Source organism: Mus musculus, chromosome 1 (genome assembly GCF_000001635.26).
Source record: "Mus musculus strain C57BL/6J chromosome 1, GRCm38.p6 C57BL/6J".
In the NCBI taxonomy this organism is placed as follows: Eukaryota; Metazoa; Chordata; class Mammalia; order Rodentia; family Muridae; genus Mus; species Mus musculus.
The window spans coordinates 128,126,975-128,146,000 of record NC_000067.6 but is presented as its reverse complement, the minus strand read 5'-3'; the positions used below and the strand labels follow the sequence as shown (position 1 = coordinate 128,146,000).

General features: G+C 36.3%; 1 protein-coding gene and 1 pseudogene across 25 annotated transcripts in view; one reads left to right on the top strand and one right to left on the bottom strand.

The window, feature by feature from the left end:
- Nucleotides 1-19,026, bottom strand: part of R3hdm1 (R3H domain containing 1) — a 134,457-nt gene that overhangs the window by 91,738 nt on the left and 23,693 nt on the right. The window contains exon 1 of one of the 25 annotated variants that reach the window (XM_017319906.2): nt 3,909-4,060. The exons of 22 other annotated variants lie outside the window; for them this stretch is intronic. The gene's annotated coding sequence lies outside the window, so the exon portion shown is untranslated. Of the gene's footprint in view, nt 1-3,908; nt 4,061-19,026 lie in introns of those variants that run through there. 2 more of the 25 variants (XM_030253144.1, NM_001357482.1) reach the window with 2 other exon arrangements.
- Gm29383 overlaps nt 5,299-19,026 on the top strand; it is a 36,860-nt pseudogene continuing 23,132 nt past the window's right edge.

Here is a 19,026-nt window from a genome sequence, read left to right as displayed (position 1 = left end):
ATCTATCTATCTATCTATCTGTGATGGTTTTCATATGCTCAGCCCAGGGAGTGGCACTATTAGAAGGTATGGCTTTGTTAAGGTAGCTGTGGCCATGTTGGAGTAGGTGTGTCATTGTGGATGTGAGCTTTAAGACCCTCACACTAGCTGCCTGGAAGCCAATATTCTGTTCGCAGCTTTCAGAGGAAGATATATTACTCTCACCTCCTCATGCACCAAGTCTGCCTGGATGCTGCCAGGTCCTGCCTTGATGATAATTCACTGAACTTCTGAATCTGTAAGCCAGCCCCAATTAAATGTTGTCCTAAGACTTGCCTTGGTCATGGTGTCTGTTCAGAGCAGTAAAAGCCTAACTAAGACACTATCTTTCTGACCTGGAGGCAGTTTTATTTATATTTTTGGTGTGTCTTCATTTTGACTTTGACATAAGATGAGTCGCAGAATATATTTTATGTGGCACCATTTTGCCATTCAGAAAGATTATTTAGCATTTTGGAGTTGGGGATTAGGAATGGTCAGGCTGTATTCTGTACCAAAATTAACACAGATCAATTAAAATGAATACTGATTAGCTACAGAGGCTTATAGAGACAATTGGAAGTAGGGTTCTAACTTCACCTTATATTGCCCACAACAATCACATACCAGAGACAGTAATAAAACATTAGAGTCATCAAAACAATGTAGAAGTAATAATTGCTACATTTTATGGGGGCAGGAAGTATATATGTAAAAACAGCATTTAATTTAACTCTGAAAAAATTCAATTTCTATATCTGTTTCTTGAACACACATAGGAATACATGTACAGAAAACTTCACGCATTTCCTTTTGTGGTAAGATTATACTAGTTATAAAACCATCATGGTACTGTTAATACATAGAATATTTCAACAAGTCGTCTTAATTTGCTTTTAATGGAAATAGGACTATTGCAAGGTTTAAAAGATTTAGGATTTTTGTATTTAGGTAAATGGGAAGTGAACTCTTGTGCTTTAGGGTATTTTAAAAACTCGTTACAAAATCTTGAGGATATCACTTTTAAAGTGTCAAGACTTTAAAGCATCTTGTGTTTTCCTGTTACAGTGTACTCATATGATAGCTACTGTGGAGACTCAGGAAGGATCTTGTATTTACTGGGTAGATGCTATCGAGTAATAATGAAGTAGTTTATGCAACTCAGCAAGACTCTGGCTAAAAAATAATTTTAAAATGCCTGAAGATAAAGGTCAATGGCAGAGTACTTTGCCTAGCTTGTACAAGGTCTGGGGTTCATTCCTTACTAACAAAGCAAAAGAAAGCAAAACAAAAACAAAATCTATTTAAAACAAACAAAACCTACCAGGAAACTTCTCTGTACTATTTATTTCTGTAATATCCCCTGAATCTATAGTTACTTCAAAATACAAATCACAAGTTAGAAAATGTGAGCATATTAAGTCTACCATGACACATTTGAAAAGTAATGACATAAAAGGCCTTAGGAGTATTAAATAAATACAAATTTATTCATAACCGACAGCACAATTATAAAGAGAGAAATAACTAAAGTGTCTTGATTTTGAATTCCTTTCAATTCCTATGAACCTGAAATTTTAATAGGGAAAAAAAAAAAAAAACTCTTACGAAAAGAAACCTGTCTCGTAATGATCTACCCATGTACAACTTGGGAAGACAAAGTATTTAAAAATATTTAATATGTGATAACTTCAATTTAATTACAATGCTTCAAGCATGAAGCTCTAAAAAAATAAACTAAGGGCTGGAGAGATGGCTCAGTGGGTAAGAGCATGGACTGCTCTTACGAAGGTCCTGAGTTCAAATCCCAGCAACCACGTGGTGGCTCACAACCATCTGTAATGAGATCTGATGCTCTCTTCTGGGGTGTCTGAAGACAGCTACAGTGTACTTACATATAATAATAAATAAATTTAAAAGAATGAACTAAGACTAAAATTAGTCTGTTTACTTAAAATATATAACCTTAAGATCATAACTCCTTATCTACCAGTTTGAGGGAGAACAGATTTAACAAAAATTAAATGCAACCAGGAACTGCTGCTGACTATGCAGCAGCAACAACAAAACAGATTAAAGTCAACTGATCTTCTCCATTCGGTGACATTGAAATCTTATATATGAAGCAAAGAAAGAAGATAGCTGCAAGAGGGAGGAATGGAAACCTAAAAACCTCAAAAGCCAGAGGCAGGAGATACAGACATGTCAACAAGAGAAACACAGGGAATGAGGGTGACACACAGAGGAGGATGAAGGTATAGGGAGAGAGGAGGAAGCACACGGTAGTCACAGACAGAGGTCGAGACAACCAGACCAGAGACTAGAAGAAAAGGAGAGGAAGGAGGAAAGAGAAAGAAAAGGCAGTGAATGTTATGAAACGAGAGGAGGGGATTAAGGAGAGAAAAGGTTAATATAGACTCCATCAGAGAAAGGAAGGTAAGACATCAAGTAGATGTAGTTTTCTGATGCAGAAAGCCCAAGACAAAGTGGGGAAGAAGATGGAAGAGGGGAGATGAATTAAGAGAAGAGGCAAAAAGAGCCACAGACAAACCCCAAAGGAACAGGGGATGAGGAAAAGATTAAAAGTGAACTAGATGTTTAGGTGAGAGCAGCACTCGGGAGGCAGAGGCAGGTGTATCTGTGAGTTCGAGGCCAGCCTGATCTACAGAGTGGGTTCCAGGACAGCCAGGGCTACACAGAGAATCCCTGTCTCGTAAAACAAAACAAAAACAAACAAAAAGATAAATACTGCTCATGTTAATTTTTATTCTTTTTTGGAAGTATTCAATATAAAGATTTAAAAATCCGACGCTTAAAAAGATGGTGGTAGTTTTTTCCAAGCGCAAGATTGAAATGATGCATCTGGTAAAAGTCTAGTTTCAATAACAGATATCAGTATATTTATGAACCTAATTACAAACACAGTTGAGAACAAAAGACGATACTCAGTCTTCCTACGTGGCAATTTAGTGATTCTATGTTCTCTAAAACTGAAATGAGTTATTTCTTAAGAACAAAAGAATTGTCATACAAGTAGAAATGTTTAAAGATGCCACAGCAATTGCAAAGCTTGTTAAAATCTCAACTAATGTCAGGTAAAAAGCAAGTGAACTCTCAAAAAAAAAAAAAAAAAACCAAAGACAAAAAAAACCTAAAAAAATTTTTATAAACAAGTCAGTTGCATCCTTGTAGACACACTGTCCCTATCAGCATAACCATGAAGTAAGATTCCAGTTTTGAGGAAAACAAGGGGATGTCAAGTTTTCAGACGGTAAAATTAGAAAATCAGGTAATTCTAAGAATTCGAGTGGGAGTGAACATTTCTTCTCTTTGTAACATGGTATTTCATTATGCCAGCTCACAGCAAAGACAAATTTACATTTTTTCCTAAGTACTTTAAAAATTATCTATGCCTTCCTTAATCAAGGCCACAAATACTAACATGGGTTCTAAGAGTTAAAGAACTCAGTTTCTTCATTTCCAACCAGTATCTCGTTCACATTGTTATTTGCTCCATAATGAAATTTAACAATTGAACAAGCCATGCAGCTGATCTATTTTAAAATGAACTTAAACAAAACATTTCTTTCAACTGACAACTTGTTTTGCTATATATAAAAACAAACCAGCACACAGGTAAACCACTCTATTTACATGCTGTAAGAAATGTTGAAAATCTGAGATATAGGAAGGAATTGGCACTACTGTAGGTATATGACTCTTAACCATCTAAATGCATATATATCTTTGTAAAAATAATATTTTAAATGCCCTAATTTTAGATTTTATTGCATATAATCATTAATAAAAATTATGGTACTAAGTAAACAAAAATAATTTATCTTTTTGATACCTTCTATAAACATAAAAATGAGTTTAGAACCACATACCTTCATTGTACTGTCATCTGCTTCATCATACAGAGTTACTGAAAGCACATTTTCCATAGTGTCTGTACACTGACACTCTGCATTGCTCCTCTACAGAGCTGAACACTCAGATTAGTCAGGCACCAGGAGCAGAATAAAGCACTTACTGAGGACTTAAGAGACAATAGAAATCAACAGCTGCTGGTTGTGATGTCAGTGATTCTCTAGCCAGTCACCACCCAGAATATCTGGAATGCATCAGAAGCTATCTTGAGCTCTTCATTAGTAAGTCAGAAGCAATGATGTAAGAGCTAACAATCTGACTATGCAAAGACTGCCAGGATTTGGGAGGTTTCTTGCTAAAAATTACTTTTTTGCACCATGACACCTGATCCGATCATATTGCAAAAAAGATAAAATGATCATATTTCCTAAAGAATAAAGTAAGGAATCTGATATTGTTAATATATATAATTTGGAGGGGTTGGTTTTGTTTTTTCAAAACAGGGTCTCACTATGTACCTCTGCCTGCCCTTGAACTCCAAAGAATCTGCTTGACTCAGGCTCCTGAGTACTAAGATTAAAGGTGTGCACTACCACACCACTTACAATATATATAAGTTTTAATATATATAATATATATAAGTTTTAAGTGACTCTTTAGTATCACTAAAACACACACACACACACACACTCCAAAAGCTGACATCTCATGACACTTTTAGTATCTTTAAACTGACTTTTTGTCACAGGAAAAGATAATACATTTAGGGGGCAATTCCTTGTTGCTTAATGTGTTTTTGCTAAAACAAAGCATCTGCATATTTAGGAAGAAGCATTACTTCTTCACACCAATAGATGGAGACAGTGACAGAACTATGACAAAGGATATCTCAGCTTGCTGTCAGATGCTGTCTACCTTAGCCCAAGGATGACTTAAGTAAGACAAGGAATCAAATGAAAAGAAACTCATTAAGCATGAAAAGAAAAACAAAATAAAGATTAGTCTCACCTTTTGGATAATACACTGAGTAACTGAAAAGTCTTTATTCTATTTATCTTAGTTTCCTCTTCTGTTAAACAAAGATTCTATTTCCACAAGAATGCAGAAATGCTCTAAGGACAATGCTCACATATTACCTGCACTAACTGAAGGAAAAAAATACATGTACCACTAACTAGAAATCAAACTTGTCTTGTACAAAGTATACAATTCTATAGTTTCTGAGATCAGCAGGGCTCTTTAGAGCAGTACGGCAAGCACCAAGACAAAAGCTACAGACATTATAATATACTTATTTTCCTTAAAGTATTCCTTTCTAACGCCCCTTTCCCCAAAACAGGCTCTGGCTCAGCTTCACAGATTTATATATACTTTTTTCTGACTATAGAACAAAAGATAATCTTGACAATGCATGATAAAGGTAAGAGAACAGAAAGGAAGCTTTCTAAATTGGTTTAACAGTGATAGGATAACAAAGTCAACTTAGGTAATTACTGCTACAGCAGTGAAAATAAGGTTCTGTGTGACGCTTGAAATGTAAAGACTGAATGGGGACTGTTTATTACTGGACTTTGCTTCTCTCCCTCCAGTGCTATGGAGTCCACCTTAAGTCAGCTGCTAAACAAGCACTGTGTGCTACTGGGGTTCACTACCAACAGCTTGCTTACCCTTTTTTCAAATTAAAGGGAAGCCTTTAGTTGATAAAGCTATCTGAAAATGTTTTAATTATGATTTCTCACTAATTTAGAATTTATAAGACCTAAGTATTTCCAAATCTTAAAAAGAAAGATTATCATTTGAAGCATGGAAATACTCATTTCAGTTTTTGCCATAAGTGTCTTGCTTCATTTTATTATGTATGTCAGCATGTCCATCTGCTACATAACAAGTTCTTGTTGCCATTTTGAAGTAAAGCTGCCTTGAAATTATGCTTGCCACTTAGCAAAGATTTCATCTGAGAAAAAAATCACTTGTACCTTTTGTTAGAAGTAGTGACTATTTCTGGTGTGTGTGTGGGGGGGGGGAGATGAGCTGGGATGGTTGCTTTGGGGGAACTTAGGCTAGCATTTAATTTTTATATCTTTAGAACAGCTAAACAGAAAGAACATACATGCTACAGGATGGTACAATGAAGATATGAGAACTAGGAAGAAACTGCAGATATCTAGTGCGAAATTCTTCAAGATACGCTATGACTTGTTTTTGTCTTCTGATGTAATAGTTATATATGCTGTATTAATCTCCAAATACATAATAATCACACAATTTAGATTATTGGTCATTCTCTAGCTAAAAAGCTAGCCTAAACTCTTAAGAATGTAAATCTGAGGGGGTTGGACAGGTAGCTTAGCTGTTAAGAGCACTCTCTTAACAGAGATCCTGAGTTCAATTTCAATCAACAACACACAGCCTCACATCTATAATGGGATCTAATGCCCTCTTCTAGTGTGCAGGCACACATGCAGACAGTTACACAAATACATAAATATGTGTGTGTGTGCATTTTATAAAAATCAGAAGCCTACAAACCACTAAATGAACCTAAATAAAGCACTGCATTTGGTTGGATTTTAGATGTTTTTAAAATTGAGGATAAACCAGGCGTGGTGGTGCACTCGTTTAGTCCCAGCACTTGGGAGGCAGAGGCAGGCAGACTTCTGAGTTCAAGGCCAGCCTGGTCTACAGAGTGAGTTCCAGGACAGCCAGGGCTACATAGAGAAACCCTATCTCAAAAAACCAAAAAATTAAAAATAAATAAATAAATAAATAAAATTGAGGATAATCGTGGAACAACAAAGACAGTATAAGTATAGGACAGTATTCGTATGGTTAGAATACGTAATTTTTTTTCACCCATGTCAATTTTTGGGGGTATGATAAAAATTAGAGGGAAGAAATAAGAAAAAACAATAGAGTGGAAAGAGGGAAGAGGAGGAAGAAAGAAAACAGATGCCAAATGTTGTTTGGGCCTGTCCACTAGCAACTGTACAACCTTTCCCAGTTGGCCCTCTCCCTGGCAGTCTGAAAGGGGCTTCCTATATAATAACCCAGGCTGGTTTTGAACGCAGAATCCTTTTTTTCAACCTTGGCTCTCTCCTTTCTTTTGTGAGGTAAAATTCTCTAACTATTAACTCAAAACAGTTTTAAACTGTGAGAGTATGTTTATTAGAATTTGTGTGTGTGTCTGCCCCTCCTGTGGGTCTTCTAGTGAGCACAATAGCCCACAACCTAGCATCTTGTGCTGTAGACACTACAGGAGCCCTAAGGACAAAAAAGGCATTTAAACCCTGAAAGTTTTCCTTCATTCCTTAACTGTCTGTTTTATCTGAACAGGAAATTATAATGCCCAAAAGGAAGGAAGAAATTTAATTCCTGTGGTCTGTTTTCTTTGTTTCTTTCTCCCTTCCCTTCCCTTTTTTTTTTTTTTTTTTTTTTTTTTTTGTAGCATGGGGACGAAAACCAGGGCTTCTTTTATACCAAGCAGACACTCTAGTAGTCTAAGTTTTTACTTAATTTTTATTTCTCAAACAGCATAATATACTCAATAAAGACATAGATTCCTAGTAACTGACAATAAAGAATAAAGGTACAGAGGTCTTCAGTTTGCTGAACTCTTAAACAGCCCACACATCTGTAGTATTATGCTTTAACAGGAAATAACAAAGAAACACAGTGTTCTCAGAAATATTCTATTCTATACCTTAGTTAGAGTTCAATAACTAAAACTCAAGGCATCTGATCCCTGTTTTACAGGTAGTAAGATTAACCAGCTAATGAGATTCTACACTAACAGTCCTTTTCGACATTACTTGGGAGATGGCCCCAACAAACCTGGCTGGTTTACTCTTATTTATTTGATGACTTGAAAATGAGTAACAGCCGGGCGTGGTGGCACACACCTTTAATCCAGCACTCAGGAGGCAGAGGCAGGCGGATTTCTGAGTTCAAGGCCAGCCTGGTCTACAAAGTGAGCTCCAGGACAGCCAGGGCTATACAGAGAAACCCTGTCTCGAAAAACCACAAAAAAGAGTAACAAACATGAAGGGATTAGGAACCACACCAAGTCGTCCACTTGACTTATGAGCCACAAAGATTCTTTCCTAAATTTCTTCCCTGTCTTGCCTAGCTCCTGTGCCATTAAAATGACTTATATCTTTAGGTATGATTTGATGTCATGAAGCAACATTTATTCATTCATAGTGTGGACAACTCTGTAGAGCTCATCTTCTCCTACAATGTGAGTTACCCACTGAGACATCTTATAATCCCTCATGTAACAATTTTTATAAGAAATCTTTCTCAGGTCTACAACTGAATTCAGGTTTTGTGCAGGCTAAGCATGCACTATTCTACTGAGCTACATTATCAAAAGCTTAGTATTTCCTCCCTGCTGAATATATAATTAGCCTGTAGCTACATTAAGAAAGATTTCCGTGCCTGATAACTCATTCATTACCTAAGATTAGTGTAATAATGCTCCTCTCTTTTTGCTATCAATAAAAAATGTGTAGTATGCTAACTAGGTATCTGCCTTGGTACTTGTGATAAATAACCTCCCAAAGAGATATCAAAATGGAAAAGACAGAGGTGTGAGAAATACAGTAGATAAGGACTAAATCCTCAGCATTCTCTAAGATTAAAATGGAATACTGGCTTTAAACCAATCAGGCGATATTTTAAATTAGTATACTATTATGTTTCTATGTAAAAATTAAAGATAATAAAATACTGACTCAATTATAAAAGACCATTAAAAGGCATCAGTTTAAAATGAAAAGATTTGAGCCAGCAGTGGTGGTGCATACATTAATCCCAGCGCTAGGAAGGCAGAAACAAGCCAATCTCTTGAGTTCAAGGCCAGCCTGGTCTACAGAATGAGTTCCAGAACTATACAGATAAAGTCTTCCTCGAAACAACAAAAACAAAGAGACACCATCCCAAAGTGAAAGGAAAGAGTAAGCTGCAGTAATTTCATTTATATTACACTCCACTGGATGATACATCATGCTTTTTAAATCAATTATTGGCCGATGAAACACTTAGGTTAATTCCTTTTTTGTTATGAATACTTACATAGATAGCCATTTCTGTATTTATTCTTGTACAAAGAGCTAGACAAGAGTCAAATTTCATCTTTTTCCCAAATAGCTACTTAGATATCCTAGAACATTTATTAAAATGTTACCACAGCTTTCCTGGGTAAGATGGAGTACAAGCTGCCTTTATGATTTACTGAATGAAAAGAGTCAAGAATAAAGAGAGTCTATTCCAAAGAAAGAAAGAGCAGATGAGCATGGAAAGTCATAAATGAGGATTGGACAACCGAAAAGACTAGAAACAGAAGGTTAATGCAACAAAGGGAGCAAACAAAACAGGGTTTCCACCACAGGAGAGAGGATGGAGAAGTCGCACCAGGAGTTCAGGCAAGCTATGGCTTAGCCCTTCAATGGAAAGAAGCTGTTATGAACATTGTGCTATTTTAGATATTTAATTAAAAATAAAAGATTCAAATTTGCTTTTCAAAAGGTAAAAGGCAGTAGCTAAATATAGTATACTCTAGGGGTACTACTGCTCTGGTACATACAGGCAAGGAGTGAGCACCATTCAGTTCAAAACATTGTTGTATATCATGCTTTGAAGGTAGAGAGCAAGCTTACATTATCTATGTGCACAGAGTAATCTGTGCTTGGTAATAAATCATGTTACTGCCCAACAGTATTCAAAGTGCTTGGGTATATAACACTCAGAAGAGAGCACTAGCTAATTATACTGGGTCCTAAGAGGACAAAGTCTGTAAAGAGAAGTAACAGAAAATTTTGAGCCTAGTGTTGTATATCCTAGGATTTTTCAGAATTACTACAAGATTCACACAGCTACCAGCACTGCAAGCACTACTGCTAATCCTCTTGAAATTACAAATTCTTTCACACTTGATTCTACCAAGGTTCAAAACATTTGGTGGTTTCTCTAGGACAAACATATTTCTATCAGATCATTCAACCAATTATTTTATCCTCCAGCTTAAACTCCTTCCTATTCAAACAGATTTCTAACTATATTTTAACTTTCAATGTAAATTAATTTGAAGGAGAGTATACTGGTACAATAATTTTTGTTCTAAATCAATTTTACATCATCTACTGTCATCTGGGAAGAGAGAACTTCATTAAGGTAAGCAAGGTAAACTTCCAGAATTCACTTTCTCTCCCCATTAAGGCTAGTGTTACAAGCACCAACAACCTTTTTTTATATGGGTCCTGGGGGATGTGAAATAAGGTTGCCTTGCTTTCATACCAAGCACTCTTACCCACTGAGCCATTTCTTCAAATCCAATTAAAAATGCTTTATCAGGGGCTGGAGAGGTGGCTCAGCAGTTAAAAGCACTGACTGTTCTTCCAGAGGTCCTGAGTTCAATTCCCAGCAACCACACAGTGGCTCACAACCATCTGTAATGGAATCTAATGCCCTCTTCTGGTGTTTCTGAGGACAGCAACAATGTATTTACACAAATAAAATACAAATAAATCTTTTAAAAAATTCTTTATTAGGCTAAGCAGTGGCACACATCTTTAATCTTAGCACTTGAGAGGCAGAGGCAGGAGGATCTCTGTGAGCTCAAGGCTAATCTGGTCTACATAAAGAGTTATTGGACAGCTGGGACTACTTGGAGAGGCCATGTCTTAAAAATCTTCACTAATATCCTTACAAGTTTTGGGGATGATAGTCAAACACACTAGAAGATGCTAGCTACTATCTGCAAACAATTTCAGAATAAGTGTTCATTTTATATTAAAGTTCAGAAACTTTTAAAAAAGCCTTGCCGGGCAGTGGAGGCGCACGCCTTTAATCCCAGCACTTGGGAGGCAGAGGCAGGCAGATTTCTGAGTTCGAGGCCAGCCTGGTCTACAAAGTGAGTGCCAGGACAGCCAGGGCTACACAGAGAAACCCTGTCTTGAAAAAACGAAAAACAAACAAACAAACAAACAAATAAATAAAATAAAATAAAAAATAAAAAACCTCACCAGACCCAGATCTGGGGTGACCTATATGCCTCATTCCAACAAACAGCTATTAATCAAATATTGTGAAGATCAGAGAAGTATAAGACAAATTTCATTTTAACCATCTAAGACTCAGTGTCATCCTGTTTCTCTTTGAAAGTAGAGAGCAAGCTTACATTATCTATGTGCACAGAGAAATCTGCGCTTGGTAATAAATCATGTTACTGCCCAACAGTATTCAAAGTGCTTGGGTATATAACACTCAGAAGAGAGCACTAGCTAATTATACTGGGTCCTAAGAGGACAAAGTCTGTAAAGAGAAGTAACAGAAAATTTTGAGCCTAGTGCTGTATATCCTAGGATTTTTCAGAATTACTGCAAGACTCACACAGCTACCAGCACTGCAAGCACTACAGTCCCTTATACTAAGGAAGGCTTTTAGAGTCTTTAAAATTTGGGAAACAACATGAAACAATCACAGGAAGAAAACTATAACACAGTAGTGGAAAATGGTTTAGAGATCTTGAAATATTTATTCTATGTGGTGACTCAGAGATCCAGGCTTAATTCCATTTTTTGGTTCCTGGTGTCATTCTCTAAGTGGCTCTACCATTTTAACACACAGCTTGTATGCATCCCCCTCCTCACAATTCAGAACAAGTTCCATGTTTCAAAAAAGCTGCAGTACGGATGGGTGTATCTGACTCCAGAAGCCCATAAAGCAGAAGAACACTGAGTGTGGCTAAGGACTCATGTCTCACCATGAGTTATATAGTTTTTATTTGTACTCAAAGAGTGTACAATTCTAAAGATCTCAACTATAATTTTCATTTTAAGAAAAATTTTAATGACATGGTTTTAAAAATAAAATGAATTCAGAAAGCTTTGAGTCAGTCCTAAAACAAAGGTATCTAATTATTCCCATAGTATGTTTAAATTTGTTCCTTTTCAGTTTTCCATCTTGAGTACACATACATATTACTATATAATCATAAAGGATTGAAATTCTAAAAATTATGCAATTTAAAACTTAAAGATCTACACAAGTCTTAAAGAGAATTATATATGTGACTTTGTAAATAAAATGTAAAACAATTTGTATGTCATCACTACAGAGAGAAACTGCTATTTAAGAAATCTCAACTGGGTATCCCCCACCACCCTGGCACATCAAGGCTCTGCAGGACTAGGCTTAGGAGGGAGGTATGGGAGGAGGGACTGTGGGGGGAAGAGGGAGGCTTGACCAGAAGGAAGGTAGGGGCAATGATCAGGATGTAAAGTGAATAAATAAACTAATGGGAAAAAAAGAAAGAAAGAGTGTAAGGTGGGTTTATCTGTATGAAACAGACAAAAAACTTTAAAAAGAAATCTCATTCTTATTGAATTGATGTAGTAAATTATGGAAGACATGTATGCTGGACAATTCATAAAGACAGTGAAGTATTTTTTACATAGTTCATCTGTATCTAATATGCATACTAAACACTATCTTTTATTCTTAATTTAATGTGTCTGTTTTGTAACTTGGTCAGAGGATTTCACTTAAATGTTAAGAATTAAACAATTTGTTCACAATTTAAGATGGATTAAAAACAAAATTCTAAAAACTATACATCAGCATATTGGTCCAAAATGAAAAAAAGTATTTTAAAACCTGAAAATATTAACTGATAAAGAGAAAAAATTACTTGCAACAGATAAGGAAGACTGGAAAATAATTCTTTAAAAAGCCAACATCTCAAAATCAAGCTAAAAAATTTAGGGTCCCACCCCCCTTACGATGGTATATCTTAGGAAATACCTAAATGGAGAAAGATACAAAAATTATAGAAGTAGATGGACTTCAATATATGATGACCTAGCTATAATAAAGTCCACCACTTTTAACATGAATAAAATGAAAAGCTAAAACCAGAGTCTGGCAGGGCATACTTCAGAGTCTATAGCTTAGCAGATTACAATCAACCAACCTCTATACAACGGTCTGAATATTACAATAAATTATTGGGTGAGAGGCAGGGAAATGAAAAGGCATAAGGAGCTCAGTACAGGAATCTAACTAATGAAACTTGGCAATTAAACTATACAAATCTCCCTTTAGAAAAGTATAGGAGTGAGTTTATAATTCCAGCTAGCTGGTAGGCTAAGGCAGGAAGATTACAAGCCTAAGACCCACCTGAGACATATAGCAAGTTCAACGCCAATGTATGGAACTTAGCAGGATCCTACCTCAATGAAAAAGGGCTGGGGCTACAGTTTAGTGGTAGAGACCTTGTATAGGGCACACAAGGCCCAGAGTTCAACCCTAGCACTACACATACAAGAGATAAAGATGTGAATTAGTGAGATGAATGGTATTACAAGCAAATGACTAAAATATTTTTTTAATGCGGCAAATCCCCACCCCCAACACTGGTTTGATAAAAATCTCATCATCTCTTTTAGCAACAAATTTGGCAATATTTAACACTAAATGATAGCCCCGAAATATACCCAAATATATTTTAACTTTGTTTACTATATTTGTAACATGTACATTGTCAATAAATGGATCAAAACTATATGTCAAAGCTTTCTAATAACAGCCTTTAGTGGCTGGAAACTAGAGAGATGGCTCAGTGGTTCAGATCACATGCTGGTCTTCCAAAGAACAGTTTAGTTTTCAACATCGCCAGTTCACGTTCACCTGTAATTTTATTTTGGAGTCAAGGAGAGAGATCCAACATGGCTCCAGTACTTACGTGTGTGTACCATATCTATGTATATACAATTTAAATAATAAATATTTTTAAAAAGCCTCTAGTTGTTAGATTACTGGCTGTTTCCTTAGCTCCTGTTCTAACAGTGAAAATAAGAACAATGATTAACACCTAAGTGCCATATATCACAGAAATGTCAACATACTTTATATGAACTAAGTCATTAGACTTACAAAGTAATTCATGAAGATATGTATGCCGTTTATCTTCATCATATATATGCAGAAATAGGGGCAAAGAAAGTTTAGTAAGCTGCTCAGGGCATTACAAGAACTAAATGTAGGGGAAGAAGAGAATAAAGTACAAGTCTGAATCTTGGACTTTCTACTAAGGTACATTTAGCCACAAGTGGCTATTTAGATTTTATTAATATTAAATAAAAATGTAAACTCCATTCTTTTGTCACATTAAGTACATTTCATTTGCTCAGTACCAGTGTGCTAGTGGATGTTATACATGGAAATGCTGACATGAGTTATTTCTGTTACTGTGGAAAGATCTATTTTACATAGGACCTACACTGTTCTAAGATATTAACCACCATGTAGTTCGCTTTAAGGGTAAAAACCAATATGTACTTTAAATATTTCAACCAATGGTTCAACATTTCCAATGTTTTATCACTGTTCCAACTCACTGTCTATCATTATCCACAATGTCTTCTGAAATCAACCCTCTCTCCTTTCTGCCCTCCGTCCACGGTTTAGCTCAGGTTGGTCTTCAGTCTCCCCAAGTTCCAGGTTACAAGCACATGCCACCAACTCAGCATACTTTTCTAGTACTGTGAATTCCATAGCCCAGTTTCAAGAATCACATGTATCTACTGAATTCTAAGAGTGATATAAAAAATGTATCTCGTACAGGGACTCATGTATTTTGTTCAATGAATCCTCACTATGTATACTGACTGATCCTTGTTACCTTTGTGTCCTGAGTGCTAACTAACGTCCTTTACATCTGAGAATATATCACTCTTGTTATCAGCTCTGTCTGGCACTGAACTCTCCTTCTACTTCTGGTCTCAGAATGAATGAATGATACAGAAATGAATTATACCAGAGTATCTGGTCATAGATTAGAATTGAATGTGTATCTTAAGTTGGGTCACTCAGAATGCATCAAATGATTCTTCCTGTCATTAGTTCATTCTACTTAGATCAGAGCCATAAAGTCTAGATAGGCCTAGATGTCTGCTGGGGCAACAAGCATGAAGCTGCACTTTGCCTGCACAAAGAGATGAAAATGAGATCATAACTGGGAGAACTGGGCCTCGTTGTATCTTAAATACAACTTGAATTCATTAATAAACTTATCCTGTGTTAAGACATTATGAATTTCTTTTGCATACAATTAAACGAACAAAGGAAGAATGGTCAGCTATAGGAGCTCTGAGTTTCATGATAGTATTTGCATGAAAAGGAGAGTACAGCTGTAAGAAATGTATCTTTATTAGCTATATATGGTAAAAGAGGATAACCACTAAAAAAAAAAAAAAGAAAAAGAGTAAATACCCTTCAAATTAGACAAAGAGACAAAAGTAAGCTAGCAACAAACAACTACTTCTTTGACAATCTTTTTATTGCTAATTACCCCTAAGAAACATGTGAACCAAGCAGCACACACCCAAACTCCCTGTTCTGGATCTGTCATTAGAGTCAAGCAGGGTTTTGAAAGACACTGGGGATAGCAGGTGGTGTATGGTCTTAGGCCTCAGTCTGTGTTTTATCATTTTTAATCATTAAAAAATGCCCTTCTTTGCAAAAAAGGGTAAAATATATAGCTAATACACTAGAATAACATGATGTGGTATATAGGTAGATGTTGAAATTTCAAGATATAGTAGAATTTTACTGTTTTTAAAAATCTGAATTCTAATACACTGTTTCAAAATAACAATCTTTTTTATTTTATAAAAGTAAAATATTTTCTAAGTAAGTCGGAACCTACGGCTCTCAATCATGTTCTCATACGCAGAGATTTACAAATGACCTCAGATATAGCATATCCCTGGGATGATTACAAGTATTTGGTCTTTTGTAACCATCATTTCACTTAGCATGCCTTTCAAGATACAAACATAATTTGTGAAAATAATATTGTACTAATTTCTGTAAGCCATATGCATTCTAATATACACATGTAGCCATAATCTATGTATAGTTAATAGACACTAAGTTAGTTTTACTTCCCTCAAAATTACAAATAAGGTCATTTACAAACATTTTTATACAAATTCTTGTGAACATATATTTTAATTTCTATTTAAGAATATGGAATTCTTTAGTCATATGGAAACTCACATTCAACCATTTAAGCGTTTTTAAATGATTTACCTAGTCATGGTACTGGCATACTTCATGATGCTGGCTATGCTGATGACAAAGATTGTTTCTGATTTATCTACATGATTTTCAAGTGTTCCCCTGAGCAGCAGTGGTCATCAGCACAAAGGATGAAGTTCATTTCTAAGACAAATAGGGCAGGGCCTACTTAAAGGCTTTATTAGTGTTTGAAGGTGACAGTAATGAAGTATAAGAAACCAAAGACATGTGATAACCATAGTCCTTGGTGGCAGGCTTGGTTCTTTTCAAGGGTTCTGAACAATCTCTTACAGGCCTCTCTCCTTGGTGTACCAACAGCTGTTTTCACCTTCATATGGAACTTCACTAAATAAACACCTGTCTCTAAATTTCCTTTTTAAGGGTCATCAGTTATACTGGACTAGAAACTTAAAATACTCTCTATTATGACCTCATCTTAACTAATTAATGGATATTTAAAATAAGGTTACATGTGGAGGATTGAGACTTGGAATGACAACACACCAGTTTTAGACAATTCAACACACAAGTGTTACAAACATTGTAATTTAAACATGGTGATGGTGGAAGCAATGACAGAGTCCTTTTTTAAAAATGTCTTTTCATATGTGAGTCCTCTGCTATTGCCATGAACATTTTCAAGGAGTAAAAGAATGCAGGATCTCATAATGTATTCCAGTTCACAAAATCAAAAGATCAAAAGTCAACTTTGTATTTCATCTGCTTTTCATCTTTTCTGGTCTACACTTTGCTTGAGTGTTAATTTTTCCACAAAAGTACAAAAATCTTTTTATATAGAATTGTTAGAAATAAATCTTGAGGACTAGAAATGAATGATAAGATTTTAAAAAGAACACTGAACTTATTATCCCAATTGTGCAGACTAAAACAGTAATAAAATGGCTGATATAGCTATCAGAATTTTAATGTGAGCATTCTTCAAATGTTATTACTTTTACCCCAATTATGACCAAGTGATAATTTTGAAAAATTAAAATTGGTAGTGTTTATAGAACTTCATATGGCTAGCACATTTTAAAATGTTTAGTAAGAAAAACATAAAAGAGTCCCAGCATGTCCTGCCCCGACAGAAGTGAAGGTGAGGGTCTGGCTGTGGGCTCTGAGAAGCCCCTGCCCAGATGGCAGGAGTACTTTTAGGGGAGACACCATGGTCCCTGAGCATATCTCCCCTAATCAGACTGTGGACTTAGGGCCACATCAGAGTCCTACAGCAGTGAAGAATCTGAGGAAGAGCAGGAGGAAACACGAACAGGCCCAGCAGGCTACAAGTGCCAGCCCCTCAGTCAAGATCCTGAACAAGAAGAGATGGAACCGGCACCAGTGGGTGAGGGAGAAGACTGAGCTGATGGTATCCAAAACCGGATGCAGGCCCTGGGGCTTCATTTGCCAGACTCACATTAGAGAGTGAGGATGAAGATGAGAGGGAGCTGCAGCATTGAGCAGCTCTATCCCCATGGACCCAGAACACACAGCTGGTGAAGAAGACAATGGCTGGAGAAAGCCTGCCTGGACCGAGGGTTCCTGCCTGGGTTCAAAAGATACTGAATACTCAGTGGGAAAATGTGGTATAGAAAGCCCTCCAAACCCAGCAGGCATCCCTGCCTAGAAGGGACCACACAGGAAGAGCTGCTTTATCTCCCTACATTCCAAACCAGGACCAGCACAGGACTAACACAATTCTGGTCTTAACAGCCATCTTCTTCCCATGTCCCTTTTCACATCAAGGCAAATCAGGGACCCACTTTATTCAATTCTGTACATATGGGGACACTGGCCCAAGCCCAGCCCACCTTAGCATGTATCACTCTGTGGAGAATAAAAAATCCTATATGTACACAGCCCCCCCCCCATCTTATCTTAATATTAAATTTCAACAAAGTTGATAAAAAACAATAAACCAAATTAATATAAACATAGCAACAAAAATCCAATTTAAAAATAAGCAAAATACATAATTATAAATTGCACATAAAAGAACTTGACTTTAATTTCCATAAGAAAAATGTACAGGGGCTGGTGAGATGGCTCAGTTGGTAAGCGTACCCGACTGCTCTTCCAAAGGTCCAGAGTTCAAATCCCAGCAACCTCATGGTGGCTCACGACCATCCATAATGAGATCTGACTCCCTCTTCTGGAGTGTCTAAAGACAGCTGCAGTGTACTTACATATAATAAATAAATAAATCTTTTAAAAAAAAAAGAAAATGTACAAATAGTTAACAGCCACATGAATGGATACTCAACCTCACTCAGCATAGGGAAACAGAAATGTTAATGTATACCTACTGGGATATGTACTACTCAAAATCCAGAAAATAAAATGCAGTGGAAAGATGTCCAGAAAACTGGAAATCTTTGTGGACTGTTGGCAGTAATGGAAAATGGCATAACTAATTAGAATATTAGTTCCTCAAAATCTCTTCTAGTTTAATTTCTGTTGCTGTGATAAAACAGTCTGGCTAAAAGCAATTCAGAAGAGAAAATGTTTTTCTTTTGGCTTACACTTCCAAGTGGGTAAGGTCCATAAGCAAGGGAAGTCAGGACAGGAACTCAAGCAAGCACCGTGGAGGAGTGCTGCTTGCTGGGTGGCTCCTAGGCTCCTACTTAGCGAGTCTGTCTTACTCCAACTGCCTACCTAGGCTGCGGGCTGGGTCCTCTTTCATTGACTAATAATCAAGACAATTTCCCATAGATATGCCCACAAGGCCAATCTGATATATGCAATTCCTCCATGGAAGCTTTCCTCTTAGATGACTGTAGGTTATTAAGTTGACAGTTTAAAAGGGCAAAATCTAAAATTTAAAAACTTGGATAAATGAATGGAAAACATCATGTTGTACACATATAGAGCCAAGAATGATTCAGTCTCTAAAAAGCGACACTTGCTACAACACAAATGAACCATCATGTTATATGAATCAACAAATCCTGTATGAGTCTATAATATGAGGTGCCCAGGAGTCAAATTCAGAGATAGAAAGCTGAATGCTGACTGCAAGGAGTTAGGGAATAAAAATTAGGATTTAGTTCCACA